General features: G+C 37.3%; 1 protein-coding gene and 1 pseudogene across 1 annotated transcript in view; one reads left to right on the forward strand and one right to left on the reverse strand.

Annotated features, from left to right (window-relative positions):
* SDHAF3 (succinate dehydrogenase complex assembly factor 3) overlaps window positions 1–14,172 on the forward strand; it is a 65,475-nt gene that overhangs the window by 47,037 nt on the left and 4,266 nt on the right. The gene's annotated exons all lie outside the window — the stretch shown is intronic.
* Window positions 4,839–11,520, reverse strand: LOC111728694 (annotated as a pseudogene).

The following is a 14,172-nucleotide window of genomic DNA, read 5'->3' on the forward strand; positions in this document are numbered from 1 at the left end:
AAAAAAAAAAAAAAAAAAAAAAAAAAAAAGAAATTACCCTTATTTATAGAGTTTTTAGAGTTTAGATTTTCAGTTACTGTGATTTCCTACAATAAAAATGTTTCTAACTCTACTTTTGGGATGTTCGGTTGGAATTTTGTCTTAAAGAACACACAAGATCAAATGATATGTGATGAAACAAAATAATGAGAACCATTACTCTTTATGTTCAAATTATATTAATTATACATTCAAATTATATTAATTACAATTGGCAAATTGATTTGGTCTCTGTTGTTAGGAAAAATCGTGAAAACCAAAGCTAAAACTTCTTCATTCTAAATTTTTTCCTACAGCTTCTCCTTTTCCTGCTTTCTTTCCCTTCCATTTAATTATTTAATATTTACTATTAAAAATCAAAATATTACAGAGCCATGTTGTTCATGTTGTGAACAAAACATGAAAGGCTATCTTCCAAAATTTTGTGGGCATCCTTTCAGTTTTTCTGTTTGTATATACAAATATATAAATATTCTGTAATTTATATACATACATAAATTTGTACATATTTTAAAACATACCATGTTATCATGTTTAAGTAGTATTCTGTAAATTGATTTTTTTTTGCTTATCTTAGGGAGCTTTTTATGTTAGTACACATTTGACTTTATTCTTGTTAACTGTTGTATACTATTCTATAGTCTGGATCAGTGATTTTCAACTGGTACGCTGTGAAAAGTTTTAAAGCTCATTGATCAAACTGTTTTTGAAAGAAGTTCAAAGCATAGTAAATATATTCTCCCCTCCCATTTTTTTTGATCAGAATAATTTAATTGTGTTGTAGAAGTTTCTTTCTGAAAGCTTTGAATACCACTGCCACAATGTAGTATAGATTAAAAGAACTGGAAACAAACTCTGGAGTTCAGCTACTATGCCAAATTCTTTTGGTGCTTTTCTCATATGTTATAAAATAAGGATTTTTCTCTTCCTAGTAAATAAGTTCCCCTATTCTTCCTTAGTTTGTGAGAAATATCTTAATAAAGTACTTTAAAAAAAAGTTTAACTATAGGTTTAAGTGTGCCATGAGATACAAAAGGTTGAAAAACACTGGCCTAGGTGAACTGTAGTTCATTCAACCCACTCCTTGTATGTATGTCTTTCTATAAATGTGTATTTTCTAAGATATGAATAAATTCACTAGTTTTTCTGCCTGGAAATTCCTATTACTTAAATTTAGAGTCTCAGTTCTCTGAGATCCATAGGCTTCTTTTCTTTTTTTTTTTTTTTTTCTTCTTTAGTGACTTTAATTATAAATTTTTCATGTTCTCAAAGAAATGGAAAAGCAGGAAGCAACAAGTTTGGAAAGATGAACAACTGGAAGAGATTACCACCCAGGAAATCTGACAACTAAATCCCATTCAGGATGCTGAAAGAAACATTTAGACAAAGTACTAGATAACTGGTTCTTATATGACCAAGGATGTTTATTACCTAGAACACTTCCCTATTATACATGGCTAGATCACCCTGGAAAACTAAATCAAAGAGTCTGGAGCCAGGCTGTATACTTTGAAAAATCTCTATGATCAACACCATTCCTAATTAAGAAGCACGGTATGAAAATGAATATAATGAAAAATAAACCAGAATTTTTCTCCCTCCCACCCAGAGAGGGGTTTGAGCATGAGCTACTACTAACTGCAGTCTAATAGGGTAGAGATGCCATCTACATATCTCATGACCTTTGTGAGGATCTCTAAGATACTCAAATACATGAAATGGCACACACAGGAGAGCTAGCTGTGTCTTGTGAGGCTGAACTTTCCATCTTTATGGTACTGGTTTAAAATTCCCATGCTACACCTCAAATTATAAAGTAGAACCAACCTTTAAGACTTTGTGGACACTTCTCATGCTAAAGATAAAAACCATTTTCAAATGGACATCTTTGGGTTACAGCGTACCAGGTTGCTAAAATTTAAAATGTTGGTCACTATCTTAGACCTGAAACAGGCTTCTATTCCTCAAAAAAAAGGGTGACTTCTTAAAAGGTTGTATTAGTTTGCAGTCCCACCAGCAGTGTAAAAGTGTTCCCTTCTGTGCAAATCCACAACAGCCTCTGCAGCTTTGAGACTTTGTGATGTGGGCCATTCTCACTGGGGTTAGGTGTTATCTCAGGATAGTTTTGATTTGCGTTTCTCTGATGATTAGGGATGATGAGCATTTTTTTTCATATGTTCGTTAGCCATTTGTCTACTTTACAGAATGTTCTATTCATGTCTTTTTCCCAGTGATATATGGAGTTGTTGTGTCTTTTTTTGTTGACTAATTTGAGTTCTTTATACATCCTAGTTATCAAGCTTTTCTCCGACTCATAATATGCAAATATCTTTTCCCATTCTGAAGGTTGTCTGTTTGCTTTGGATATTGTTTCCTTAGCTGTACAGAAGGTTTCAGGTTAATTAAGTCCCATTTGTTTATTTTTTGTTGTGGTCGCAATTGCCACAGAAGTCTTCTTTATAAACTATTTCCCCAGGGCGATATCTTCAGGTATTTTCCCCACACTTTCTTCTAGGAATTTTATTGTTTCATGCCTTACATTCAAATCTTTTATCCATCTTGAATCAATTTTTGTAAGTGGTGAGAGGTGCGGGTCCAATTTCGGTCTTCTACATGTGTTTATCCAGTTCTCTCAACACCATTTATTGAATAGGGATTCTTTTCTTTCTTTCTTTCTTTCTTTCTTTTTTTTTTTTTTTTTTGGCTGTTTTTTTGGCTGGGACTGGGTTTGAACCCATCAGCTCCGGCATATGGGGCTGACAACTTACTCCTTTGAGCCACAGATGCCACCCACGAATAGGGATTTGGTTCTACCAGTGTCTCTATTTTTGTGCCAATACCATGCTGTTTTGATCACTATGGCCTTGAAGTATAGCTGAAAGTCTGGTAGGATGATACCTCCATTATTTATTTATTTATTGCCGTTTTTGGCCAGGGGCAGGTATGAACCCACCACCTCCTGTATATGGGGCCAGCACCCTACTCCTTGAGGAGTAGGCACCACCCTATTTTTATTATTAAGAATTGCCTTGGCTATACAGAGTTTCTTCTGGTTACATAACAAAATGAAGAATTATTTTTCCAAATCTTACAAGTATGACGACGGTATTTTAATGGGGATTGCACTGAATCTACAGATTGTTTTGGGTAGTATAGACATTTTCACAATGTTGATTCTTTTCAGCCATGAGCATGGCATGTTCTTCCATTTGTTAATATCTTCTGCTATTCTTTTCTTAGGGTGTCTTAATTTTCTTTGTAGAGGCCCTTCACTTCTTTTATTATGTATATTCCTGGGTATTTCATTTTTTTTGAAGCTACTGTGAAGGGGAAGGAAGTGTGGAGGATCCTCAAAGAACTCAAATTAGTAATCCCATTTGATCCTGCAATCCCATTACTAGGCATTTACCTAGAAGAAAAATAATCCTTTTATCATAAGGACATTTGCACTAGACTGTTTATCATAGCTCGATTTACAATTGCCAAAATGTGGAAACAGCCTAAATGCCTACCAACCCAGGAATGGATTAACTAGCTGTGGTATATGTATACCATGGACTACTCAGCCTCTAAAAAAGATGGAGATTTTACATCTTTTGTATTAAATTAACCTGGATAGAGGTGGGACACATTCTTCTTAGTAAAGCATCATAAGAATGGAGAAGCAAGAATCCAATGTATTCAATTCTAATATGAAGGCAATAGATGAACTAATACGGGGTGTGGTAGGGGAATGAGCAAGTGGGGAGAGGGGAGGAGAGAGAGGATTGGGGGTTCACGGTGTATGGCACACTTCTTGGGGATGGGGCACAATTACAAAAGGAATTTTATCCAACAAATGCAGTAAGTATAACCTAAGTCTTGGTACCCTCAAGGAATCCCAAACAATAAAAAAGGGAGGGAGGGAGGGGTAACTATTAACAATAGGAATGTTATACCTGGACTTTGTACCATGCTCACAGATTTGAGTTTGCAAGGCAAAACAGGCTTTCAAGTTAAACAACAATTGTAACCAAAACTTTAATCTGAAGGATTCTCATGAAACATATTACAAATGACAACATCAAAAAAAGTCTTGCACAGTATCTCAAAGTTCAGCTCTACCATGCCCCCTTATACTGGCAGGTCATTGGTATTTTGATATTTCAAATTTCCAATTAAAGAATGTTACAAAAGCTATATATTCATATATGGCAATTACATAAGGGACTTATGGATCTAAAGCAAAGGTAAACTTTCTTGGAATTTATCACACCCTATACCAACTAGGCAATCTCTGCTGAGGATGAAAACTTGTTGGATTTTTCATAATCCTCTAATTTAGTACAATGGCGTAGCTTTTATTTTTACCTGCTGGCTTGTTTCACAGCAGCTTTTTAAAGACTACTTGTTCAACTATAATTGCATACTATATACCAGAGATGGGGGAAAAGTAAATCTTAGTTCAGTTTTTGCCAGCTTTGTTTCTATTTATAAAAAAGTAAATAACACTTTAGCTGGGCAGGATTCAGAGGTTTGTTATCAGTCCATGCAAAACTAAAATTCAAAGCAAATTCAATTTTGCTTAAGGGAACATTGTAAAGTAACAATTCTTGGTATTTATATGCCTCATATGATCCATTTCAAACCATAGAGAATTATACTTTAGTGTCACTATTCCAAGAGACAAACAAATGTGGACAGCTAGAACATCTTACAAATGCACCAAGCTTACAAAGTATCAAACAAACTTGAAATTTCTGTACATACTCCTGTCAAATGAAGTTATCTCCTTTACACCATTTCTCTTGCAAACTGTTCTATTTCTTTTCACTTGACCTAGACCTGCTTGGAGACTCAGAGAAGGATGGGGAGGGCTTAGGATTTCTCTCCCCAGACAGTGGTGTCTCTCTTCTATCTATGGAAAGTGAGCTGCTCAGGCTGCCAGAGAAGCTTTTCCTTTTGGAGATCGGTGGCAAGGTGGATGACTCTTCCTATATAATCATCTCAAGGGTGATGACCCCAAGAGGGTGGTGGGCCACGATTTCTGACAGCATGAGCTGCATCTGGAGGATCCTCAGATTCAACAGAAGCAGAGCAGGAGGGTTTCCAGCAACCCACACACTTCAAAGTGGTCCATGATAGCCAAAAGCCCATTCCACTTCAGTCCTGTTGCCATTGTTTCCAAGATTACCTACATAAACCTTATAGGCCAATGGACAGGAATCATGATGTATTCCGAAAGCTAGAGTTGAAGAGTGGAGGCTCAAGTCCTCAGCTCCGAGGGACCTTCCTGCTTCCCGCTCCCCTCTGGCCGGACTCCCACAGTGGCTCTACCTTACCCGGTGTCCACGAAATGGCCAGGTTTATTTTCTTGATTCTTGGCTTTCTATGACAATCACTATCCCACATTCAAATCCCATTCTTTTCTCTTCTTGCCAGCTCTGTTCTTTATTGGAATTCTAAAAATTTGTAGCCCAGATTTATTTTTAAGAACTAATCAGTATCAATTTTTCTATGCCAGCTTTATAAAGAATTTTATGTCAGTTTGATTCGAGTCTGTGGGGAAATCCAGTGATTTGCATTATAGAGATGCTAATTTAATGGTGTGAAGTGAATTAAATCAAAATTCAATAGCTGTATGATAAAGGGACAATTCTAAAATGCTATTTTTTGGTGAGAAAACGCCTGTGAAACCTATTTAAAAATGATTTTGGTATGTCTTAGATTTTTAAAATGCGTATATTATTAAAAATTATAATCTAAGGTGTTTAAGAAATATTTTCAAAAGCAGAAGAAAAACTGCTTTTAAATGGAAATTTTCTTCATTAAAGAACCTTAGTGTGTTCTCTAAATGAACACTTGCTACAGAGGAAAGAGAGACTGAAATGGTTACTTGGCAGCAGGAGAGAATGAGATCAAACTAGATTAATTAACAAGAAGAACTAAAAGGGGCAAAACCTTGGTAATCATTTTAAACTCTTTGGAATATTAAGGTCTCAGGATTGAGAAAAGATACTTTAAAAGCTACCTAGATTTTTCATTGAACACTGATGAATCCACAAGAAAAAGTATTTGGAGATATTTTGGAAGTTGAGATGGCAAAGAACAGACGATATTTGAATCTGAGTAAAACACAGTTTATGGTTGGTTTTTTTTTTTTTTTGCTGAGTCACAGAAATGAATTTTAATTTAGCTTTGAAGACATTTAGTATCTTTTATTCATTGAAGCAAAATGAACTAAGAGCTATGATTTTTAGTTTGGTAGAATAGTAAGAGAAGATTTTTTTTCTCTGGAGTTACAGGCTTGTATTTAGAATAGGCCAAGGGTAACTTGGTTTGTTTCAGGGCCTGGAAATGTTTGTAGATAAATCCACAGTTGAAATTTAGAAGTGATTGCCATAGTTTTAGTTGAATGGTATTTGTACATAATTATTTACTTAAGTTTGTTTCTAATTTTGTTATATGTAAATGTGTGTACGTGTGTATATATACCTATATAATAGTATACCTATGTACTATTTTTAAAGAACAGTGAAAATCTTCAACATACAAATGTGGAGAGAATATAATGAACCAGTATGTACCCACTACTGTCAGTTACTAACTCCCAGACAATCTTGTTTCATCTGTACCCACACGTATTTTTCTCCTTTCCTAGATATTTTAAAGTAAATCACATATAATTTTATTTACAAATATTTCAATATCTGTTCCTAAAAGAGACTCTGTAAATTCATGACCCTAATGCTATTACATCCCAAAAATTAGCAGTAATTTTATATCTCCAAAATTTTTGAAAAGGCATAATATAATATTAGCAGATCATATTAACTACAATTTTTTGGGTTTTTTTAATTAAATCATAGTTGTGCACATTAATACTATCATGGGGTACAGTGTGTTGTTTCCATATACAATTTGAAATATTCTCATACAATTGGCCAACATAGCCTTCATGTCATTCTCATAGTTGTTGTGTTAAGACATTTATATTCCATATTTAGAAAGATTCACATGTATCCTTATAGGATAGATCTAACTACAGTTTTTGTACTACAAACTGATAAACTGGTACTACAGGTATTTTGCCTTTTCAAAAATTGTAGTTAACATTTATCTTAACTTAATATTAGCAGATAAGCAGATAATATTACATATCCAAAATTAGCAGTAATTCTTTTTTCTTTAATCATAAACACATAGATCATGTATACATTAATACATTTATGGGGTACAATGTGCTGATTTCATATAGAATTAGGAACACTTACATCACAATAGTTAATATATACCTCATCTCGTTTACTTAATTATTGTGTTAAGACATTTATACTCTATACTTAATAGATCTAACACGTACCCTTGTATATGCACTATATGTGTGATCCCACCATTCACCTGACCTCCTCTTTCCTTCCCTTCCCCCATCCTCCCTCCTTCATCCATGGTCATAGTTGTGATCTATTCTTCATGTGAAGGTGTGAGTGATTGTAAATTGGTGTCATAATTATATATATACCATAATTTATTAATCCACTCATGGGTTGATGGGCACTTGGGCTTCTTCCATGACTTGGCTATTATGAATTGAGCTGCAATGAACAATCTAGTGCAAATATCTTTGTTATAAAGTGATTTTTGGTCTTTTGGATATACACCGTATAGAGGAATTGCAGGGTCAAATGGCAGGTCTACTTTTAGATCCCTGAGTATTCTCCATACTTCTTTCCAAAAGGGATGTATTAGCTTGCATTCCCACCAGCAGGGCAGAAGTGTTCCCTTTTCTCCACATCCATGCCAACATCTGTAATTTTGGGATTTTGTGTTAGATGATATCTCAAAGTGGTTTTGATTTGCATTTCTCTGATGATTAAAGATGATGATCATTTTTTCATGTGTCTGTAGGCCATGCAGCTTTCTTATTCAGAGAAGCTTCTGTTCAAGTTCCCTGCCCACAATGAAATGGGATTACTTGTTCTTTTCTTTTTAGTAAGTTTGAGTTCTCTGTGGATTCTGATTATCAAACCTTTGTCAGAAGCATAGCCTGCAAATTTCCTCTCCCATTCTGAGGGTTGTCTGCTTGCTTTACTTACTATGTTCTTGGCTGTGCAGAAGCTTTTTAGTTTGATCAGATCCCAGTAATGTATTTTTGGTGTTGCTTCCATTGCCTGGGGGGTCCTCCTCATAAAGTATTCTCCCAGGCCAATTTCTTTAAGTGTTTCCTCTGCACTCTCTCCAAGAATCTCTATAGTTTCATGTCTTAAGTTTAAATCTTTTATCCAGTGATAGTCAATTTTTGTTAATAGTGAAAGGTGTTGGTCCAGTTTCAGTCTTTATAAATCACCAGCCAATTCTCCCAGCAATATTCGTTAAATAGAGAATGTTTCCCCTAATTCATATTTTTGATGGGCTTATCAAAGATCAAATGGTGATAAGTGTCTGGGTTCATCTCTTATCAACTCTGTTCCATATATCTACCTCTCTATTTTTGTGCCAATACCATGTTGTTTTGATAGTTTGAAGTCTGGTAGCATGACTCCTCCTGATTTGTTTTTATTTCTGAGTAATGTCTTGGTTATTCAAGGTTTTTTCTGGTTCCATATAAAACGAAGTACTATTTTTTCCAGATTTTTAAAGTATGACAGTGGTGGTTTGATAGGGATTGCATTAAATTTGTAAATTGCTTTGGATAATATGGACATTTTAACAATGTTGATTCTTCTCAGCCATGATGAGCATGGTATGTCTCCTTTGACATTCTTTGGGGGAGTTGATCTACTCTGATTATTCATGTTGCTAGAGTTTTTCTGCTGATTCCGCCTCATGATTATTTTTCATCATTTGGCTAGAGAAGCTCACAAGGTGAAATTGAATTGAGGGCTCCTGGAGTTGTAGTTAACCAGCTCTTTACCACAGAACTGGGACTGGCAATTTCTACTTTTCTCTTAGAGTTTTACAAAGTTCCTATCAGAACTACAGCCTGAAACTCTGAGGAATTGCTTGATATGGTGGGGCTAGATGGCTCTGACCTGTATTTAACTAGTCTCTGTCCAATCCTAGTGAATCAGTGGCTTTGGGCTGAAATCTCAGCTTTGAGATATATAAGCAACTAAGACATCCCACCACCTGACAGGCAACAACTGTAAAAGGAGAATTCCACACTCCTACCACAACACAACCAGGGTACAAACTTGGTGGTTTCCCAGTGATCGGCCCAGGTCAAGAGTTACAAACCAGAACTGTTTGACTGTTCCAATTGTCCTAGTCAACACAAACACTGATCAGGTGGGAGAGTTCAAAAGGTCTTCAGCATCTAGGTAGCAGGGGTCCACTGGCAGCTCAAGTGTAGCTTACTCTTGTGTTCTGTGGAAGCAGAAAGGCCTGCCCAGCAAAATAGTCCAGAGGGTCTGGTGCCTTCTTCCCCACCTTGCACCTCCATCACACCCAGGCATTGGTGGCTCCATGGGGCTGTGGCCCAGTTCTCTCCAGTGAGAAAATGTGCCAGGGATTTGGGCCTACCAGAGTCAGAGGGAAGTCAGTGCTTCATCAGCTAAGCGACCACACTCTGCCACCAGCCAGCTGAGGGAGTTGAAGTCTGATTACCTCGGATGCTCAATGGAAACTGGGGAGTGTTCCACCTGAGCTCATTCCAAACCAGAGGTTAACAAAGCAGCAAATGTTTTTCACCTTCGGAAACCGTGCCTCTGCCCCAGCTGCTCTGCTCCTCTGGCATCCCTGAAATGGGAGATCTAGCTCCCTCTGACATCCACAGAACTGGGGAGGTGTCTCTTCAAAATTTGATCCTGTCAGGATCACTCTATTAATGCTGCTGCAAGGTGGGAGGTGTCTCCACTTGGGTTTCCCTGCCTCAGCGGTTCCTGAGCCTCCACCCGTCGTACAGAGACCCAAGCCTCCACCCATTGTTGAGTTGCTCTTTCTCAGAGCCAAGCCAGACGCTTTCCACCCTGTGCCTTTCTGCACTGTTACCGGATTCACAGTTACAGTGTAGTTGCGCTACCTCAGACCATGCAATGCCCAATCTTAACAAAGAATCACGAACATTCTAGTCTCTGCAAGGGCTGGGCTTCTAGACCATCAGGCCAGGGGGAAGGGTAGACTGGGAGTTCAAAGTGGCAGGGAAAATATTTGTTCAACCTTCATGCCAGACAAGGGAATGCCCAGGCTCATAGCAGGGACTCTCTGGAGAAGGAGTCCCAGCTTCCAGCAACTTACTCCCGTGGGGTGAGAGAAGAGGACCTCAGTTCACCGCTTACTAGTAGAGATCTCACAGCAAGCAAGCAATTCTCTTGAGGGAGGGGACAGATATGCATCCCCTTTGGGTGGGTTCTGTACCTGAAATGTGTTTCCTTGGAGTTGCAGCTTGCCTCAGCAGAGAAGATGTGCAATTATCAATCTCTTCCCTCAGCTCAGCTCCCACCCTTCAGCTTTGTTGGGTTCTTTCTGGCCGTTATTTCTCCCTCTGGAATGGAGCTTCTGTTGAAAGCTGGCTTTAGTTGGCTATTATCCCCATTCCCCTTTGCTCTTGTTGAATGTAAAAATTGGAGTTAGGGAAAATAGCCAACCCAAGGTTTTAGCAGAACACAAGGCACATTGAAACAAAATGAACAAACAAACAAAAAATCAGACACATCATACGGACACACAAACAATCAAAAACAAAAACAAACAAAAAAAATTGAATAACCTGATGTAAGCACTCGTAGCAACCATAAGAGGAAGGTGAGGGTTTGGTTCACATAGCCCAGTGGGCCAGGGCACCAGCCACTCACACCAGAGCTGGTGGGCTCAAACCCAGCCCAGGGCCTGCCAAACAACAATGACAACCACAACCAAATCACAGCTGGGTGCTGTGGTGGGCACCAGCAAACCCAAGCCACCTGGGAGGCTGAGGCAAAAGAACTGCTCAGTCCAAGAGAGTTAGAGGTTGTCATGAGCTCCAATGTCACAACACTCCACTGAGGGTGACATAGTAAAACTCTGTCTAAAGAAAAAAGAAAGGAAAGGAAAGCAGAGAAAAAATAATTTAAAAACATTTTTTTAACAGCTCCTACAAGAAAGAAAAAAGAAGAAAAAAGCAAAAAGAATGAACAAAGAGAGAGGAAAAAAGGCAACAAAATTATTTATATATGTTTATATATATAAACACGCGACTATGTATATGCCATAGGGATGGACTTAGTTGGAATGTATTTATGTTGCAATATACTTTCTGGACACCAGGTGGCACCATGAGGGGTTCCCAGGCTTAAGTTTTCTTGGTGTTTGCCTAAATACCTGCTTAACACCTAGACCCCACCGAACTGCTGATTCCATCGCTCTCAAAAAATCTTCACAACAGGTTTCACAAATTCTCCCTGCAACAGTTACCATGAAGTGCAGAATATCCTGGGTCAGTTTCAAGTGTAGGAGGACTGGCTGTGGGTGAGACTCAAAGCTCTGCGCCTGGCCTGCCGGAAAGGTGCCTGCAGAGACGGCCATCTCCCACATTCCAAAAGAATGGCCTTTCTATCCAGGATCTTTCCCATCTGAGTGTCTCTCCTGCTCTCTATCCACGGTGATGCTACACCAGATGGCACCCCACTCTGGCCACCTCATTCCACTCAGGAGTTCACACTTCACCAGTCTTTCCACACGATATAATTTCCCCACAAACTGGGCACTGCAATTCTCCGTGGCAGGGCTGGTTGCTGCCACTCCCACAGCAGCTGCAGCCTTGGGGAAGAACTTTTTCTGGCACTCTCTGCAGCTCTGGATTACACTCCAAGTGCAGCAGTCCACCACCTCAGTGCACACCCTGAACTGCCACTCCACACCATTATTCCATGCCAAGAATGATAGAGCCCGCTCACTCTCACCTGTTGTTCCAGGAGAGCTGAGCTAAACGTCCATCCTGTCCACCGTCTTGTTCCTTTTTCCTTATATCAGCAGTAATTTTTAATACCATCAAACATCCAATCAGTTTCTAAAGTTTCCTGATTATCTATTTTTATTAACAGCATTGTTTGCTTGACTAAGAATCAAATAAATCTATTTGTAAGGTTTTTCCTTTTTGTAGCTTTTTATTTTGAGTTAATTTTAGACTTAGAGACTTCTCATGTTAGCTAAATTTATATAACCAGTTATCAAAACTAGGTCATAACATTGATGCAGTGCTACTATTAACTACAGATTATTTTACATTCACTAGGATTTACACTGATTTTCTTTTTCTATTCCATGGCCTAATCCATAATGCTACATCACTTAATCCGCATAATTTGGGTTGCCTTAGTTCTCTTAATCTGTGACATATCCTCAGTCCTTCCTTGTCTTTCGTAACCTTAATTTTAAAGAGTACCGGTTGTTTATTTTGTAGAGTGTCCTTTAATGTGGGTTTGTCTGATATGTTCCTATGCTCAGATCGAGGTTGTGTGTTACTAGAAAGAACACTACAGAAATGATACTCTCCTCTTAGTGCATAATTATTGGCGGTCCATGAGGCAATATGATTTATTACAGGTATTCACCTTGATCATTTGGTTTCTTACAGTTTCTTCATTGTAAAGTTGTTTTTCCTTTGTTGGTCCTGACAGTGGGGTTGTTTTCTAGTTTTTTATGGTCTGCATTTTGCTTATTGCATTACCTTGGTGATCTTTAACACTTTACTCTGTGTCCTACTATTTCCTATAAATTGGTAGTTAGATTTAGAGGCTAATTTGGTACAGATTAATTTTAGGAGGATATATACTTTTGTCAGGAATGCATAATATCTGGTTGTTTCTTTTTTTGTCGTATTCTTTGAAATGGTTTAGTTTTATTAATTCCAAATGCTTGTAAAAGATAAAGTTGATTTTTATTCTTAAAAAAACTTTACAATAGAGATATGTTTGCTAATAATTTTCCTTATTTAAGTTAGTACATTAATTTATAATTTAAACAATTATTTTCTTAAATAATTTAATTTTATTAAGCTGACAGTTTATTTTTGTCTTTTACATACTTTAAAATCACATTCTAGTAGATTCTATCTATTTTGTTAACAGTAATTTAGTGTGATCAGTTTGATTCTGACTAAAAACAAGTGTAATACATAGGTAGAAGACTAGAAAGTTCTGTGAGGACAGAGCTGGTCTCTCAAAACATTTCCAATTTTTCTATCACTGATAAACTGGTACTACAGGTCGTCTGCCTTATCAAAAATTATCATGAGAAACAGGATTAGTGAGCCACACTTAATTTGTTTTTAGTGACAAATTTAAGTTGTCAAGTAAGGCTGTACATTAAATATTTTAAATTAAACAATTTAAAATTTAACAAATTAAAATTTAAATTGTTAAATTCAGCATAGCACGAAAGTTCATTTTTTCCATTAGAATTTCATAAGACTATGTTTCTGTAGTTCACTGTTATATTGGTTTCCAGCAGCTACTATGATAAATTAACAGAATTAAGTGGCTTGAAATAACAAATTTATTCTCTCTAAGTTCTGGAAGACTATTCAAAATGTCAACACACTAGGGGAAAATTCATATCTTGCCTCTTACAGCTTCTGGTGAATGCCAGGCTTCCCTTGACATCGCCATATCCCTCCAAACTCTGTCTCCATATTACCATCTCCTCTCTCTTACCTAATTTGTCTTGGCCTCTTTCTTATAAGAATACTTATGATGGTATTTACAGCCAGCCAGGGTAATCCAGGATAATCAACTCATCGCAAAGTATTTAGCTTAATCTTATCTGCGAAACCTTTACCGTACAAGGTAACACTCAAACGCTCTAGGGATAAAGACTCGACATCTTTGGGGACAGCATTCATCCCACTACATCTGCTCTCACTCTACTCAAAGCAACTCTCTTTGATGGCTTTTTGTTACCTGACACAGCCACTTAACCTGAGGGAGAACTATACATTCACTTTAATTGGAGAGATTAATCATAGGGATCTTCTAGTTTAGGGGTTAACTTCATTCTTCAAGGCTAACTTGAAACCAAAGGGTAGAGTGGCTCATGTGTGTTACTCTCCTACTCTCTACATTTCCATCCAGCTTGGTTTTCTTTCTGGCAGGGTGACAGATTAAGAAAAATTCATATTTAATTTCTGCTGTTTCCTGTATCAGGACTTCTCCAAACTACTGTCTTAAAATCGGTATA

This window comes from Otolemur garnettii, unplaced genomic scaffold, assembly GCF_000181295.1.
Source record: "Otolemur garnettii isolate 467f Iridium unplaced genomic scaffold, OtoGar3 scaffold00005, whole genome shotgun sequence".
Lineage (NCBI taxonomy): Eukaryota > Metazoa > Chordata > Mammalia > Primates > Galagidae > Otolemur > Otolemur garnettii.